Here is a 16,156-nt window from a genome sequence, read left to right on the forward strand (position 1 = left end):
ATTAGTAAAAATATATAATGGTGATCAATGATGACTGATATTTCTAGCTTGGATTTTCTCCATGGAGATAAGAAACACAGTATTATGACCAAGTTTGTTTTAGGTGTAGGGTCTAGGGCATAAGGACTTAGGCATTCAGGGAGATATGTTCAATATTGGATTGAATCTACCGATCTGGAGGTGGAGAAGATAGAAAGAGAGTAAGCAAGCATGCAGAGACACAATAAAAAGACCAAAGTACAGAATATTTGGAAACACATTTAATAAAGAACAGGAAAGAAAGAGATGTCATTAAGAGAACCAAAGCGAATGGTTAGAAAGATAGGTGAATCAGAGGAGTATAGGTAAATTCAACAATTCTCACTGAGCACTATTTGGGATCAGGTGCTCTGCTAGGTATCAGGGACACAAATAGAGAAGACAGTCTCTGCAATTGGCTATGATCCTCTGGCATGAATTTGATCTTTACATCTCATCTGAACCATACTTCTGTGGTTCTGGTGATCAAATTCAGTCTGGAGAGGGAGGGTATTCTCTAAGCCATCTGATGACAGGTTTTAGGAAAGAAGAAATGGCTACCAGTCATCTGTTGCAGAGACATTGAAGGGGATGAGGGCTAGTAGAGAGGCTTTTGGCTTTGTTGATTAGGAGTTCATGGTAATTTCATGACAACAGTTACCAAGGTTAGTGCAGAAATGCGAATAAAGGACAAAAAGCTAAATTATCACAGATTAGGAGGTTAAACAGTGAGGTAATCTATGGAAACTACTTTTTAGAGTGATCTGAAGAGTGATGTGGTGGTCACTAGAAAGAGATTTTTTAAAAAGTTGGTTGTGATGTGATTACATGTACAGGCTCAGAGATCAACAGATGAGGGACAAAATAGGACAATGTCTGAGAACAGGCTATTTGGTTGATGAGCTTTGCGAGAACAGAGCCAATGGAGTAGTAAGAAGAAAGTGAAGTAGGAGTAGTAGATTCCAGTTCCAAAACCCCTTTGCTTAGGAGTAAAATGAGAGGTTCCTGAGAGGTTTCAGGCTGCAGCTTGTAGCTCAGAGAAGGATGTTCAGAAGAAAAGTAGGATAAAGGAAGAGGAAGTTGACTTAAACCACAATAGGCCTGGTTCAGATTAGATGGGAGGTTCAACTTCCTGCCAGAGGAGCACCAGTTCATGTGAAGAGAAGTGAGAGAATGTCCTTATTTGTGATCCCCCTAAACTTAGATATAATTATCCTGCTTTGGAGTAAAAATTGATATGGTCCAGCCTGAAGGCAGCAAAAGACACTAAAATGGACCTTCCAAGTGGCATGTGGTATGGAAGACAGTAGAAAAATTGGTTTGAACTCCAGTTTAGTGGATTACTTGAAATAAGTCATTTGAGCACTCTGGGTTCAATTTCCTTATCAGTGAAAGATATGACAACTCTCACCTTATAGAGTTGTTATGAAGATTACATAAGAGGATGTGCATAAAGCATCTAGCTTGGGACACAGTAGTCCTTCTTCAACTGTTGTCTCTCTTCCCCCACTTCCTCTGGTTCCCTAGCCCTATCAACACAGTGTGCTGGAGTCTCCAGTCCTGCTGGAGATAATGAGATAATGAGGGCCAGACTAGTGGCTCACCCCTGTAATCCCAGCACTTTGGGAGGCCGAGGCGGGCGGATCACGCGGTCAAGAGATGGAGACCATCCTGGCCAACATGGTGAAACCTCATCTCTACTGAAAATACAAAAATTAGCTGGGCGTGGTGGCACACACCTGTAGTCCCAGCTACTCGGGAGGCTGAGGCAGGAGAATTGCTTGAATCCAGGAGGCTGAGATCGCAGTGAGCTGAGATGGCGCCGCTGCACTTCAGCCTGTCAATAGAGCAAGACTCCGTCTAAAAAAAAAAAAAAAAAAAAAAGAGAGAGAGAGAGATAATGATAAGGTGGGAAATCCTGTGTATGCTGGGAATTTATGCCACAATGTCCAAGAACTGATCATCTCCTGGATAGTCAAGGTTGCTAGAGGGACCCACAGAGCTTCTTCCCCTTTTCTGTCTGCCTCCATTGCCAACACTTGCAGATAAGTCAGGCAGCTTCTAAGATGTCTTGTATCACCAGTAGCTCAGGCAAATGAGCCTAATATATAGTTAGAGCTAGTTCCAGGCTCCAAAATATTTCTTTCCTTGTCAGAGATAGATGATGTCTACTTTGTACTAATAAGTGCACCAGCTGGTCACCCTACAAATCCCAAGGGGACTCAGATTTAGGTTCAGGACCTGTCTCAAAGAAACCTTCACTGAGGGCCACCCATGGAAGTCCAAAACAGGTCAGGAGAAATCCCCAGACAAATGAGAAAATTCATCCCTCACAGTTGTATTATCACTTTGCAGTTTAGAAAGCTTTTTTTTTTATACATATATGTATATATTTAATATAATATAATGTTTATAGTATCACTATAAATTATAGTTTATAGTGATATATATATAATATATAGTATATAGGTATAGTATATAGTATCATAAATTATCTACAACAAGTAATCATATTCATTACAATAATGAGAAATTAACAAGTAACTAGTAATATATAGTATAATTAATGTTAATATTATATATGTACACATATATACAAGGCCCGAGAACTTCACTTAGTCTGGATCATTCTTTAGGTCTTAAATATTTTTTGAAGAAACCCTTTCCTAAACTCTCATACCAGATTAGGTTTACTATTATTTGATCTTATGATACCCTATATTTATCCTGTATAACACTTATATTTGTATTCCGAGATATTTTGGCAAGTGCCTGTGTCCCTCATTTTAATGTGAGTTCCAGGATGGCAGGGCCTTGGTCAGTCTTGCTATCTTTGGCACCCTTGTTACTAGACAACTTGACCAATCTGTGAATGGGAGAGAGAAGGGCCCTTTAAAGACCATACAGTTTACCCTATTTATAAATGGGGGATGAGGGAGTGATATAGTTTGGATATGTGTCCCCACCCAAATCTCATGTTGAAATGTAATCCCCAATGTTGGAGGTGGGGCCTGGTGGGAATCCTAATTGGATTATGGGGGTGGTTTCTCATGAAAGGTTTAACTCCATCCCCCTTGGTACTATTGTCGCAATAGTGATTGAGTTCTCATGAGATCTGGTTGTTTAAAAGTGTGTAACACCTCCGTCCTTTCTCCTTCATCTCTCTCACCATGTGATGTGCCTGCACCCTTTTGTCTTCCACCATGGGAAGCTTCCTGAGGCCTCCCCAGAAGCAGATGCTGCTATGCTTCCTGTATATCCTGTAGAACCATGTGTCAATTAAACTTTTTAAAAAATATATAAATTGCCCAGTCTCAGGTATTTCTTTACAGCAATATGAGAATGAACTGATACAGGGAGACCAATATCCAGAGCAAAAAGGAAACTTCCCAAGGTCATGTTATAAGCCATGACACAGCTGGACCTGGAACTCAGGTCTCCTGACACTCTGTCTAGAGCTATTCTCAATGAGCCTTCAAACTTGATGGCTTCCAGGAACCAGGTCATCAGGAACCAGAGTCCAAGGAAGGTCAAAGCTTTCAGTATTCAGGTATCACCTCATTTTCTGGCCTTGCAGAACAGGAAGATTTTTTTCATCAACAAATATTTACTGAGCACCTACTATATAAGCAGGGCAGCTCTAGGCATTAGGGATATAGTTAAAAATAAAATAAAATAACTACCCTCATGGAGCTTACACTCTAGTAGGGGACATAAACAATAAACAAAACTACAACATGCTAGAAACAAAGTCAAAAGGCAAATGACAAACTAGTGGAAATAATTACAATTCTCATTACATACAAAGGCAAATCTCTCTAACATACAAAGTATTCCCAAAATCAATTAAGAAAAAGAAATCAACAGACCAATTGAAAAGTGGGTATGACAGACATGGTTCCTGCTCTCATGGAGTTTGCAATTGAGTGAAATAACCCCCTTTTTTCTTTAAGGCTAGGGGAAACAGCTAGGCTGCAGGGTTTGAGGGGGCCAAAGGATATGGTGAGTCATTGAGTAGCCTCTCTTATGCCATCTTAGGGATAAAATTCTAAATTTTAGAATATGGAATTCTAAATTCTAACAAAATTATAAATCTCATCTCTGCTACTTACTAAATATGTGACGTTGAAGAAAGTTGCTTAATTTCTTCATGCTTCAATGCCTCCATTTGTGAAATAGAAATGATTCTTATTTTATAACGTTATTGAGAGTAATAAGTGACACAATAGAGAGTGAGAGTAGGTGGTACATACTAAGCACTCAGAAAAGTGTTTTTCTTCCAATTGCCACTCCTTATTCTGCCTAGAACTGAGAATAGAGGGCAGTGTCCCTTCTGATGCCAATATGAAGATTTTCTGCTTCTTACCTTGCATTATCTGGCTTTTACAGGAGCTCTCAGGATCCCGCTTTGAAAGCCCATGAGGTATCACATTTTTAGGGATTGACTGATTCCTGAATCAGTGCCAAATCTAGTTCTAGCAAATGTTTAGCTGTGGTGAAAGCTCAAGCGTCTGGTCTAAATTTTCTTTTTGTTTCCCAAAAGGTGCAATTCTTGCCCTTCCTTTACTCAGAAGACAAACTAAGAAGATGAAAATAGTGTGTGTGTGCCAAGTCAGTGATATCAGGGGCAACCACCCCAGTATGAATTAGGAAATATCTCTATACTGATATATAGATACAGATATAGATATAGATATATTCGTTTAATTTTTTATTGCTTAAGTTTATAATTGTATTTGTGGGATACAAAATGATGTTATGATTTATGAATACAATGTGGAGTAATTAAATTTCATTAATATATCCATTGCCTCAAATGCTTATAATTTATTGAATACTTAGAAATATACTCTCTTAGCAATTCTGAAACATGCAATATACTATTATTAACTGTGTTCACCATGCTGTGCAATAGATCTCAAAAAAACCCTTTTCCTTCTGTCTGAAACTTTGTACCCTTTCAAAATTATCTCCCCATTCCACCCACCCCCAAGCCTCTGTAACCGCCATTCTATTCTCTGCTTCTATAACTTTCATTATCTTAGAATCCACATGTAGGTGAGATTATGTGTCATTTGTCTTTCTGTGCCTGGCTTCTTTCACTTCACGTAATCTCCAATTTCATTTATGTTGTTGAAAATGACAGAATTTCCTCTTATTTATTTATTTATTTATTTCTGTTGCCTAGGCTGGAGTGCAGTGGCTATTCACAGGTGATCATAGTGCACTACAGCCTTGAACTCCTGGGCTCAAGTGATCCTCCTGCCTCAGCCTCCCCAGTAGCTGGGACTACAGGTGTGATGTGAATAGTGGGAGTGAGGGACAGACTGGAGTGAGAATATATATTTTAAATAAATGCATGTTTGTTCCTTCCAAATACACTATTTACAATAGGTTATTGAAAGTGCATTCCTCATTCCTTTCTTCATTGTCCATTAAAAACTGTTCCCAAAGGATTGTATATTTAGGGCAACTGGAATCTGTGCTCCCGAGTTGCAGCTCTCAAGCTTGGCCCAAATAAACTCTTTACTCAATTTAAGAAAAAAACAACTGCTGCTTAGTAGTTGTTTTAATCCATTTTTAATCCAGCTGCTGCTTAGTAGTAGTAGGTGGGCCATTATAGGAAATGGATTAAAATGGTTGGTTAGGGTCACTTCAGTTATTTCTGCCATAGATGGAAGCTTATGAAGGACTCTGACTGGGAGTAAGGTATGGGGAGTAAGTAGAACCAGTTTGATTTTCTGTCTTTAAACAACTCCCTGGAACTCCCATTTTATTTACTTCACTTATTTTGTCTTTCTAAGAAGCTAAACAAAAGTCAGCTTCAGCTCAGACTTGTCTAATGATCATAAATTGGAAATTAATGAGGTTTTCCTGGAAAAAACTGTCCTTAAAGACTGGGATGATAACTGACTTGAATTTGACATTTCCTAGCCAGAGACATATTATATATTTTTTGTAGATTGCTCCAAAATTTCTACCATTCATAAATTGTTGCATAATATTTAAATCCTACATCTGCCATTTACTAAGTAATTATAGTATCTCCCTCATAAGGTTGTTGCTAGGATTACATAAGCTAACATATGTAAAGGGCTTCAAACAGTGCCTAGTACTTAGTAAGCTTACAATACTTGCTAATTATTGTTATGCCAGTACAAAATGGACCTCTTGATAGATCCAAGGTCTTTGCCAGGTTTCCTCCAGAGCACATTTGGTGTGTTGGATAGGCCTTTGGGCTACTATTATTCTACTATGTCTATAGATACTCAAAAATACTAAAAATACTCCTAGGCTTATTTTTGCCATTTTGCATTGGTAGTCTACCTATTCACACAAGCTCACCATATTCTTTCCTATCTCTGCACCTTTACTTGGGTCCTTTCCTCTGCCTGAAATGCCTTTCTCTGATTATTGATCCTGTTATCCTTAAAGGCTCTTTTAAAATTCGGCCTCTTCTGTGAAGTCTCTAATCCAACCAGTTGGAATTAACTTTTTTTTCGTCTTTGTTGCCATGGTCTGGACCCCTAAATTCCTAGGCTTGAATATAGAAAGGCACTGCATCACCTATATACACTTTCTGGCTTCTCATGTCTCAAATGCCCAACCTAGCATACAAGGCCTTTCTTAGTTTGGCCCCCTGCTTATCTCTTCTACTTGCTTTATGCTTTTTTTTTTTTTCCTTTTGCTCACTCTTTTTCAAGCCATACCAGCCTTTTATCTTCTTGGAATATGCCACATTATTCTCCATCTCAGAACCTTTATACATGTTGCTTCTTCTGCTTGGAACTGCCTTGTACCTATTATCCACTTGGCTCACTACTTTTTATTTTTCAGTCTCACATTAAAAGTTACTTCCTTTGAGAAGTTTTCTTGACCTATCCAAGTCTGGTGGATTATGCTATCCTGTTTTGTGTTCTCCCTGCTCTCTGATCTTCCCCCTTTCTTGACATGTTTAAAAAATTTGTTTAATGACTATTTTCCACCGCACTGTATATGTCAAGAAGGCAGGCGTTTTATATGTCTTGTTTACTTCTGCATCTTGACTACATTGCACCATGCCTGACACTAAGAAAACATTCAACATATATTTGTTTCATGAATAAATTTAATCAGACTTATTGTAGAGATGGAAATATGGAGGCCCAGAAAGGGAGAGGGATTTGCTCAAGGTCACACAGAGAATTAGTGGCAGAGAAAAGAATGTAGCCCAGATCTCCTGACTCTTAGTGCAGTTCTCTTTTCCAGATATGCACCTCCACTATTGTACTCATTTTTTGAACATGCCTATGTAGCATTCTGGTTTCTGGACTAGACTGTGAATTCCTAGAGGGTAGAGAACATATCTTATACCTGTTTTGGTCAATACGGTAGTCACTAGCCACATATGGCAATTTAACACTAGAAACATGGCAAGTTCAAATTGAGATGTACTGTTTGTATAAAATACATACTACATTTCAAATAATGTAAAATATCTTATTAATAAAAGCTTACATTGTTTACAGGTTGAAATAACATTGTGGATGTATTGAGCTAAATAAAATATGTTATTAAATTAGTTTTGCTTATTAAAAAATTGTAATGTGATTATTATAATAATTGTGGCTCACATTACATTTATGTTAGATTGTTATACATTTCTGTCCTGTTGTATGTTTATTTTTTTTCCCCTTTTGCCAAGCATAGAGCTTTGTAGCCAGTAGGGGCTCAACACACCCTTGCTGAATATAGTTAAGCTGTAGTTATTGGGTTAATTGTTGCCATTTATCTTGTCAATATCACTGTTTTGTGGGAGCCTCACAGTGAAACCTCTGTCCCCAGGCCCAGGTGTACAAAAAGTTATTTAGTCCTGGCCTGCGGGTGCCCTACACATTGCACCAGCCTTTGTATTTCCTTTCAGAGAAAACCCTGATGCAATCCTATGCATAGCAATCACCAGGGTTGAGGTAGAGTGTGTGGACACCAGCCACTTGCACAGGAAGTGGCCTTAGCTTTGCAATTTTCCCTAGGGCCTCTTCTTGAAAGTCTTCTGAAAGGAAGTGGGGGGAAAGATAAACTCAAAGTGAAGGATGGGGGCTTCTCAGCTCCTTCATGAAGGTAGGGTAAGCTAAGCAATGTGGAGACATTGGGCTATGAGGTCTCTTTCTTTTGCTTATGCATTAACTCATTTACTTATTCACCTGACAGTTCTGGGATGAGTAGTTTATTCCTAGGCCTAAGAAGACAGTAAAGATCAAGCATAGTTCCTACTTTGGGGAGTGCTTGGTCTTCTTGGAGAGACTGACACCTAAGTGCAGTGTGAATGTTTTTCAAGAGTAGAGGAGGGCAAGGTGGGAAGCAACTAATTTTGCAGGTGGTTGTCAGAGAAGGCTTTCCAGAGACAGTGCGCATCATTTTTTCCTCTCTATCCTTTAAGATGTAGCCCAAATCCTACTCTTCTGAGAACCTTTCCAGTTACCATCACCTCCTCATCTTCTGCCCTGGGAGAATCTTATATACATATCTGATAGCACTTCATGCCTTTGTCAAATTACTTATCATATTCTGTAGGGTAACATAGCTCTTGGGGTGCACACCTGTCTTCCATTTCCCTTTAGCCTGAGAATCCTTCAATCTGATGTGGGGACTAAGACTCAGACAGGCTGTGTATGTTTGTTTAAGGTCACATAATTAATGAGTTACAGAGCTTGGTCTATAACCTAGGGTCTAAGATGCAAGGACTCTAATTCAGTGTTCTTTCCATTCCAGTACTGAGGAAACAAATGAGTGTGTCTGCAGTGTGGGACCCCAGCACTGCCTGCTTGCTCCCCTTGTCAACTATTTTCCCTTCTTTCCTATCTCCCTCCACAGGCACAGGCAAGGCAGAAATCATACAAAATGGGAATACTTTGTGACTTTTGGTTACTCTCCGCAGAAGCCTGGACAACAGATCAAAAAGAAGAAGCTCCTTTGTACTGTTATTGGAAATTTGGCCCTTCCCAGCATAGTTTGTGTTTGTGGGCTAAAGAGGAACTCTGAGCCCAGTTCCCTTTTCTCTCATTCAGGCCCTATGCATAGGTGGTATGATTTTCAGAGCCTTCTGGTTCCTAATGCTCTCTTTTATTGCCCTGTTGTTGTGCTCAAAATGGATACCATTAATCACTACTTTAGGTAAACACATTGTCTCCATAAACCCCTGTTAAAAGGCCTGTAGAGTACTCTGATTGATAGGGGAGAAAAAAAAACATGTGTAGCTAAACTTAATCTCCATGGTGTGCATAGGAAGAAGGGGGTCCCTTTTTAGCAAAATGCCCACAGGACCACCCTACTTCTGCTCCAAGCTTTAGTCAGAAACCAAAAAGAAACAAGAACTGAATCTTTCTAGAAGCTAGATCTGGGGTCTTGAGGCCTGAGCCAATAAATTATTCTGATAGAAGGAAGTTTTCTACAGAGTGATGTTAGTGCAAGTGAATCCCTATCTCAGGCTTCCACAGAGCCTCAGGTCCTACAACCACGGGGAAGCCCACAGTGAGTAACGAAGAGCCACAAAGGAACCAGGGAATGTTTGAGTTGGAGTGATCTCCAAGACCATTTAGTCCAACCTCTGTTGGTTAAAGGAGAAACTAATGCCCCAGGAGGTAGTAGAGTAGGGACTGGGGCCCAGGGCTCTTGGCTCACAGGATGTGGTCTTTCTTTGAACCTGAATTTATAAGAATGTATGTAGCTTGGAAAGATTATTTACCACAGCTTGAGTACCACTCAGGGCCATACTTCCACTAGTGTAGACAGAGGACTGTGCAGGGCACTGCAGTCATTGAAAGCTGTCAAAGTATACCCTGAAAACATTGCCCCTCCCATCCTTCATGCCATCAAGATTCATGGTGGAGGGCACTGCATGGTGGGAATTTGTCATCTTCCTGGCTGTTAATGGGGACTTCCTGGAGACTGCAAACATGAGGCACTAGGAAACCACTCACCCTCTTTTCACACTTTTCATGTCCCTCATTAGCCTGAAGGTCACAGTTGAACTTAGGGATCTGGCACTATCTTTTCTTTCTCAAAGTCAACTATTTTCTTCTCCCTTCCTTGTAGCCAGTGTGGGAAAGTAGAAGAAAACCTCAACATTTGGAGTTAGACCTGAGTGAAGAATCTGCCTTCTCTATTATTTTCTAGTTTTGTTTCCTTAGACAAGTCACTTTATTTCTGTGTGCCTCAGTTTCCTCACCTATAAATAAGAATAATAATACCATACCAGAAAGTAGTTGAATAAATTAGATAATACACATAAAAGAATATCATAAGTACTCTAATAATTGTAAATTTCCTTATTTATTTCCTTCTGCAAGCCCCAAGATGACAGAATGTGGCTTGTGGTCATAGCTGAGCCCCAGGGCCAGCTTCATAGGCATATGACCTGTACAGCTTCACAGGGCTCCATGCTTAGCAGGACCCCACACTTAGTTTAATGTTCTGCTGTCATCATCTTGATATTCTTAAGTTTTAAATAAGGACCCTATCATTTTCATGTTTTACTGCACCTTGCAAACTATGTAGCTGGTTCTGTATGCCAGGAGAGATGTTGGAAATAAAATGGTATTCCAGGACCAGGAGGTATTCTGACAGAGTGAAAGAACACGTGATTTGGAGTCCATAGGGATGGGTTTAAATTTCAGCTTTGCCACTAATTTGCTTTGTGATTCTGGGCATTTCCTTTTATCCCTTAGGGGCTCCATTTCTCAATTTTGACTACGGGTTTTTTCATTAGATAATGTCTCAGTTCTGGCATTCCAGATTTCCCTCAATTATTCTGGGAAAACCTCCTTGATCTACAGGCAGAGCCTAGGGCAGTCAGGTGCTTTCTACTGTCTCTCTCTGCAGCTTGGAAAGTTATTGTCTGTTGAAGGTCAGCTGGGAGTTGGTGGAGGCAGGGCAGTGGCCTGCTACTATTGCTGCAGTAGCAGACCCTTTCACAACAGCATTGTTTTGTCATTTTGTACCCAGATTTCCGTTGGCTAACCTCAGTCTTATCTTCCTCATTTCTGTTTCCTGTTGAAGACACCAAGGGCCCTTCAAAACACACAAGCTTCTTGCTCACGGCATAAAGCCCAATTCCCTCTGGCCCCTGCAGGTTGGCTCAGCACTGGGGAATCAGTGTCCCCTCCATGACCAAGGCACCACTCCACTGACAGGTATGGTATCCATTTGCCCTCTCTTCTTGGATTCCCAAGCTGGGGCAGTGTCCATGGCAGTCAACGGTGGCTTGGATCTGCCCATCCCATTCTCTTCAGGCCCTCCTCAGGAATCAAGGTCAAAGGTGGGAGGAAGAAGGTTTCCACTGGCCTTTTATTCTAGAGCTTCTAGTAGAGGGGAAAAGGGGATAGGATATTTTCTATACAATAGGATGTTTAGGAGACAGTCACATGGAAATGGAATGTTCTTTGGACCCAGGAGTCAGGAAATCTTAGTAGCAGTCCTGATTTTACCATTTACCCAATGTGTATCTTTGTTTAAGTCCTTTCTCCAATCTAGGACACAGTTTTTTTCACCCCTTTTGCAAAATAAAAAATTAAAAAGAGGAAAAGAATGATTAGATAAATGCTGTCTAGAGACTCATAGTTATTAGATTCCTTATTTTCATGATTGTCAGCCCTCTGTCAAGAAAGAAGATGAGTGTAATCTTTGCATATGTAACTGTGGGGTGGGGGGACTGAACACATCCAAGAGGAAAGTGCTGGTGGTAATCCATATAGCACTCTCTGAGAGGCATGACTCGAAGATGAAAGCCTCTTCTCTAGTCCAATCTTTGACTCCTAAAAGTTCAAAATTGAAAGGCTCTTAGGGACTAGGTACTTATGGAAAAAACTGAGGTCCAGAAAGAGGAAGAAAGGGACTTGCCCAAAGTCATACAGAGAATCTGTAGCAGAGCTGGGTGGCTCCCAGATCAGTCCTCTTTTTGCTCTATCCTAGGAGGACTGAGACATCAAGCAGCAGGACCTGTCCTGTAACTGACCCAGTTGGGCCTCCTCATACTAGAGGCAGTCTGGAAGTTTTAGGCATGGTCCTGAAGACTTCTTCTTTTCTTCTATTTTTCTTTCAGGTACTTGGTTCTCTCTGAGTGTTCAGAGATTCCTAGACACCTACTTACCCCTCGTTCTTCTGGTCTATTCCCTCCAATTCCTTCCATAAAAACTGACCCACCCTTTGTGTCAACAATAGAGGCTTGGTGAAGCTCTTCAATAGAGGATTTTGCATTTCATATGGGTAAAAATGATGTTATTCTAAGTAATATCTGCCCAAGAGAAGAGCTTTCAAATTCCCTTAATATCATCCCACATAGACATTTATCTCTTCTTTCTATGGGTCTGGTGAACATTTCTCAACTGAAGCTGATTTTCTTACACACACTCAATTGGAGAGGCATGGACTAGAACAGCAAGAGTGGAAATGAAATCAGTTTAGTTTCAGCTCAGCTACTAACTCCTTCCATTAATACTGGAGCAATGTTGTCTATAAGGCTTTCCAAATTTCAAAGTACTAATAATTTTTTGCCCCTTTCATGCCTCCTTTCCAGGGTTTCTGGAGGTGAATAAAGTCAGAAAGGGCATTCAAAAGCCTGTGAACACCTCCACCTTATATAGGTCTTCTTACTGGAGCTGGCAACCAATGAGGGTAATGATACAAAAAAGGTAACAATCCATTTCTTTCTTCCCTGCCATCCCCAACTCAGACTCTGTTAATCAGCATGCTTGGCTGGCCTCCAATCACAGGTCCAGGAGCTGAGACAAGGGTCCTTTTGAGCTCCTATGTGGGAGGTTCTGGAAAGCTTAGCAATACTTTCCAACAACTTTGCCAGGTAAGTCTTCTTGTCCCCATTTCCAGAGAAGACAACTAAAGCCCAAGAAAGACATGCCCAAGCCATGATTGGCTAGTTGATGGCCAAGACAGCATTAGAACACAAGTTTGTCTGATTCTTTCATGGCATATCTGTTGACCATGACTGCTGCTTTTGCTGCTGGTTGGCTTAGGCTGAATTGGGTAGGTAGAAAAGGAAGTGAGGGGGTGAAAGAGCTTTAGTTTTGAGATTACTGCCAGAACTTAAATTGAAGGGGTATGTTACCCCCTTACATTCAATTAAAAGAAATGAGCAAGAAAAAATACAGTGTTTTCTTGCTGAAAGACAAGGCTGAATCCCTCTGTCTTGCCTTGGCTGGGACAAGGCTTTCCGGCCTCATGGGGACAGTTTACCATTTCTGGTAACCTTGGGAAGTTTGCAACTTTTCATGACAATATTTAATGTATACCAGCTACCTGCTCACAGATCAACTGCCACAGCTGGTAAGGGCAGTAATTTGATACCAGCAGCCTGGCATTTTTAGCAACAGGATCTGATTGCTGCCAAGGGAATTCTCCCAGAAGTCTCAGACCTGACCCTGCTCCTGGCAGCTTCCTTATTGCCCTGGTGGCTTGTGGGTTCACTGATCCCAAATGCTGCATTGCAAAGCTATTGCCTGTTTTTGCCCTCTTTGTTGATGTGTCTCCCCTTTCCTAGAGGGATATACAGAGAAGGGAGGCAAAATAACCAATGAGGAAAGCTGTATAAGGCATACTGCTGAACTGTAAAAAACTTATTGCGTAAACTTTACAAGTCTCCTCCCCAACATGAACCTTTGTTCTCTCATTTATAACCTGAGTGAGTGAGACTAGATGATCTTTAAGGGCACTGTAATAGCTGCCATTCTTGAGTCCCTATGGGACAAGAGGATCATGTTAGGCAAGGCTGAGACCACAAGAAATCAATGTCACACCTGTCCAGATCCTGCTAAATCAATTGCCAATAGCTCTTTCTTTCATTTTAGTGGTACAATCACTGCTTTTTGAGCATTTTTTATGTATTGAATACTGAACCAAAGGCTTTACATGCATTATCTCCTGTCATTCTCACAATAATCTTATGAGGTAGGTACTATACTTAATACATTTTGTGGGTGTAGCAAACTTGAACTCACAGAGGCGAAATGATTGATCGAAGGTTGCCTAGCTAGCTAATGGAAGAACTAGGATTTAAGCTCACGTTTAACCTCAAAGCCTATGTGCATAACCACAACACTGTGAAAACACAGCTTGGGAGAATTGAGAAGAGGGAGCAAGGATGCTGTCTCTGGGGTCTGGTACTTTCCTCAAGTCAGGGAGGCAGGATGATGACCAAATTTTCCCCTCTTTGCTGCACAGAGGAACGCATTGAAGCTTGGGACCCCTAGAAATACCATAGCTACAGGATTCAGGCCTGATGAGCTTCCAGCTGAGCACCGGGTGTCACTTGGGCTTTACCTGCTTATCCTCAGGATCTCTCTTCTGGTTAGGAACCTTATGCCTGTTTTGCTCACTTTCGTATTCTGCTGCTTTGTCTGGTTCTTTCAGCAAGCTCCCTGGGGCTAAGGGTGTGACTTCATCACTCCTTTCTCTCTCTTTCCCTCTAGGGTCATATCTCCCAGGAAGATCTCACTTCCCCACAGAATCTCCTGGCCCGGCCTCCTGCAGTGCCACGCTCCGTGTATTTGACAAGCTGAGTTGGACACTCCGTGTGGTAGAGTGTCAGTTTGTCAAATACCCCAAGTGCGGCATATGCTTACCAGCTCCAGGCCAGGGCAGATGGCATATGACGAATGGACTGCCAGCTGGATACAAGGATGCTCACCAAGCACCAAGTTCTCACAAGTTATTTTATGTGACTCTGCAGGAACTGAGGCATTTTTTTCTGAGGACACCAGAGAAAAAGTGTAGCATCTCTGGGAAATACAGCCCTGGGCTGAGTCTACACACACCATGAGAGTGCTGATGGTGGTGCAATAGACTTGAAAATGTATAATGGGTTCAAGAATGGAAGTGCTCTTTGATTCTTTATTATTTTCTTCCTTCACATTCCCCTCCCAGAGTCTCCCATGTAGGACATCAGAATTCTCACACAAGCATCACGGTTTATGTGAGTAAGCAGGGGTTAGAAATTCACTTTCTTGACACTCAGTCTTGCCTTCTAAATACTCCTTGATCTTGCCTACCTCTTCCCTTTTCCACATGTCTTTTCCTCTAGGAACACTTTCTCCGTTTATTTCTGCCTATCCAGTTCTTCCCTATATTTCCTGGATCAGCTAAAGTCCAGTGTTTCCAGAGACTTTTGAAAGTCAACTTATACTTTTTCCTTCTTCATTCACAAAGCACTTCTTGCCTGGGCCCTGGTATGTGCCCCTTTCTCTCCTACTGTCTAACAGCAATAGGAGAGAATTGCCCTCTTGAATTGTCAGTGACAACTGACAACTCTTGAATTGTCAGTGAACTTTTCTAGGGGGTTTTCTTGAATTCCCAACTAGATTGTGAGCTTCTAGAAGACAAGGCTATGTCTTTGATTGCTGTCTCCCCTACCAAAACCCAGTACTTTAGTTACAGAAAATAATAAACATTTACCGATTGACTGATTTTCCTCTAGTCCACTAGCTTTGGGTTTAGGCTTTGGGACCAAATTGTACTCTGGATTTTGAAAAAAAATCGAACTGTGAACACCGCAATGTTATAGAGCATATGAGGTAGTAGCCAGCATGAAGGATTTTTTTATTCCTGAGAAACAGTGTCAAGGGCTGAGGGAAGAAGGCAAAATAGCAGACTCAGAGGGCAAATAAATTTTGGTATTACTTGATTACGCAGAGTTATACAGGTGCTTTCTTGTAGGATTTTTCAGAGCCTTTAATAGTCTAACGTTGCATTGAGAAACTCAAAGAGGAAACCATAGAATGAGGCCTTTGCCATACCTATCTGATCATGAATTTCTTTTCCCCCACAGGCCTTCTCCTGTGTCAATGTCCAATGAAGCATGATTTGGGAAACTGTTGTAGAGAAACTTTATACCTTCCCTATCTTCTGGAGATCTTTTCCTCTTTTCACTCATCTACTTTCCCCAACCAGCCATCTGCCTAAGAAAGGTCCCCACCTGATTTTTGTTTAGCCTATCCTGCAGCTGTGGACTATCTCTATTACATTGGAATTCTTTACTAGCTTGTCCTGTATTTAAAAAAATTCTCAGTTTTGAAGCAAAGGTGATCCAGATGCTGCAATAAATACATGCACTGAGGAGTTCACAGGCCTGACCTTTGGTCTCTGTTCTACC

This window comes from Macaca thibetana, chromosome X, assembly GCF_024542745.1.
Source record: "Macaca thibetana thibetana isolate TM-01 chromosome X, ASM2454274v1, whole genome shotgun sequence".
Classification (NCBI taxonomy): Eukaryota; Metazoa; Chordata; class Mammalia; order Primates; family Cercopithecidae; genus Macaca; species Macaca thibetana.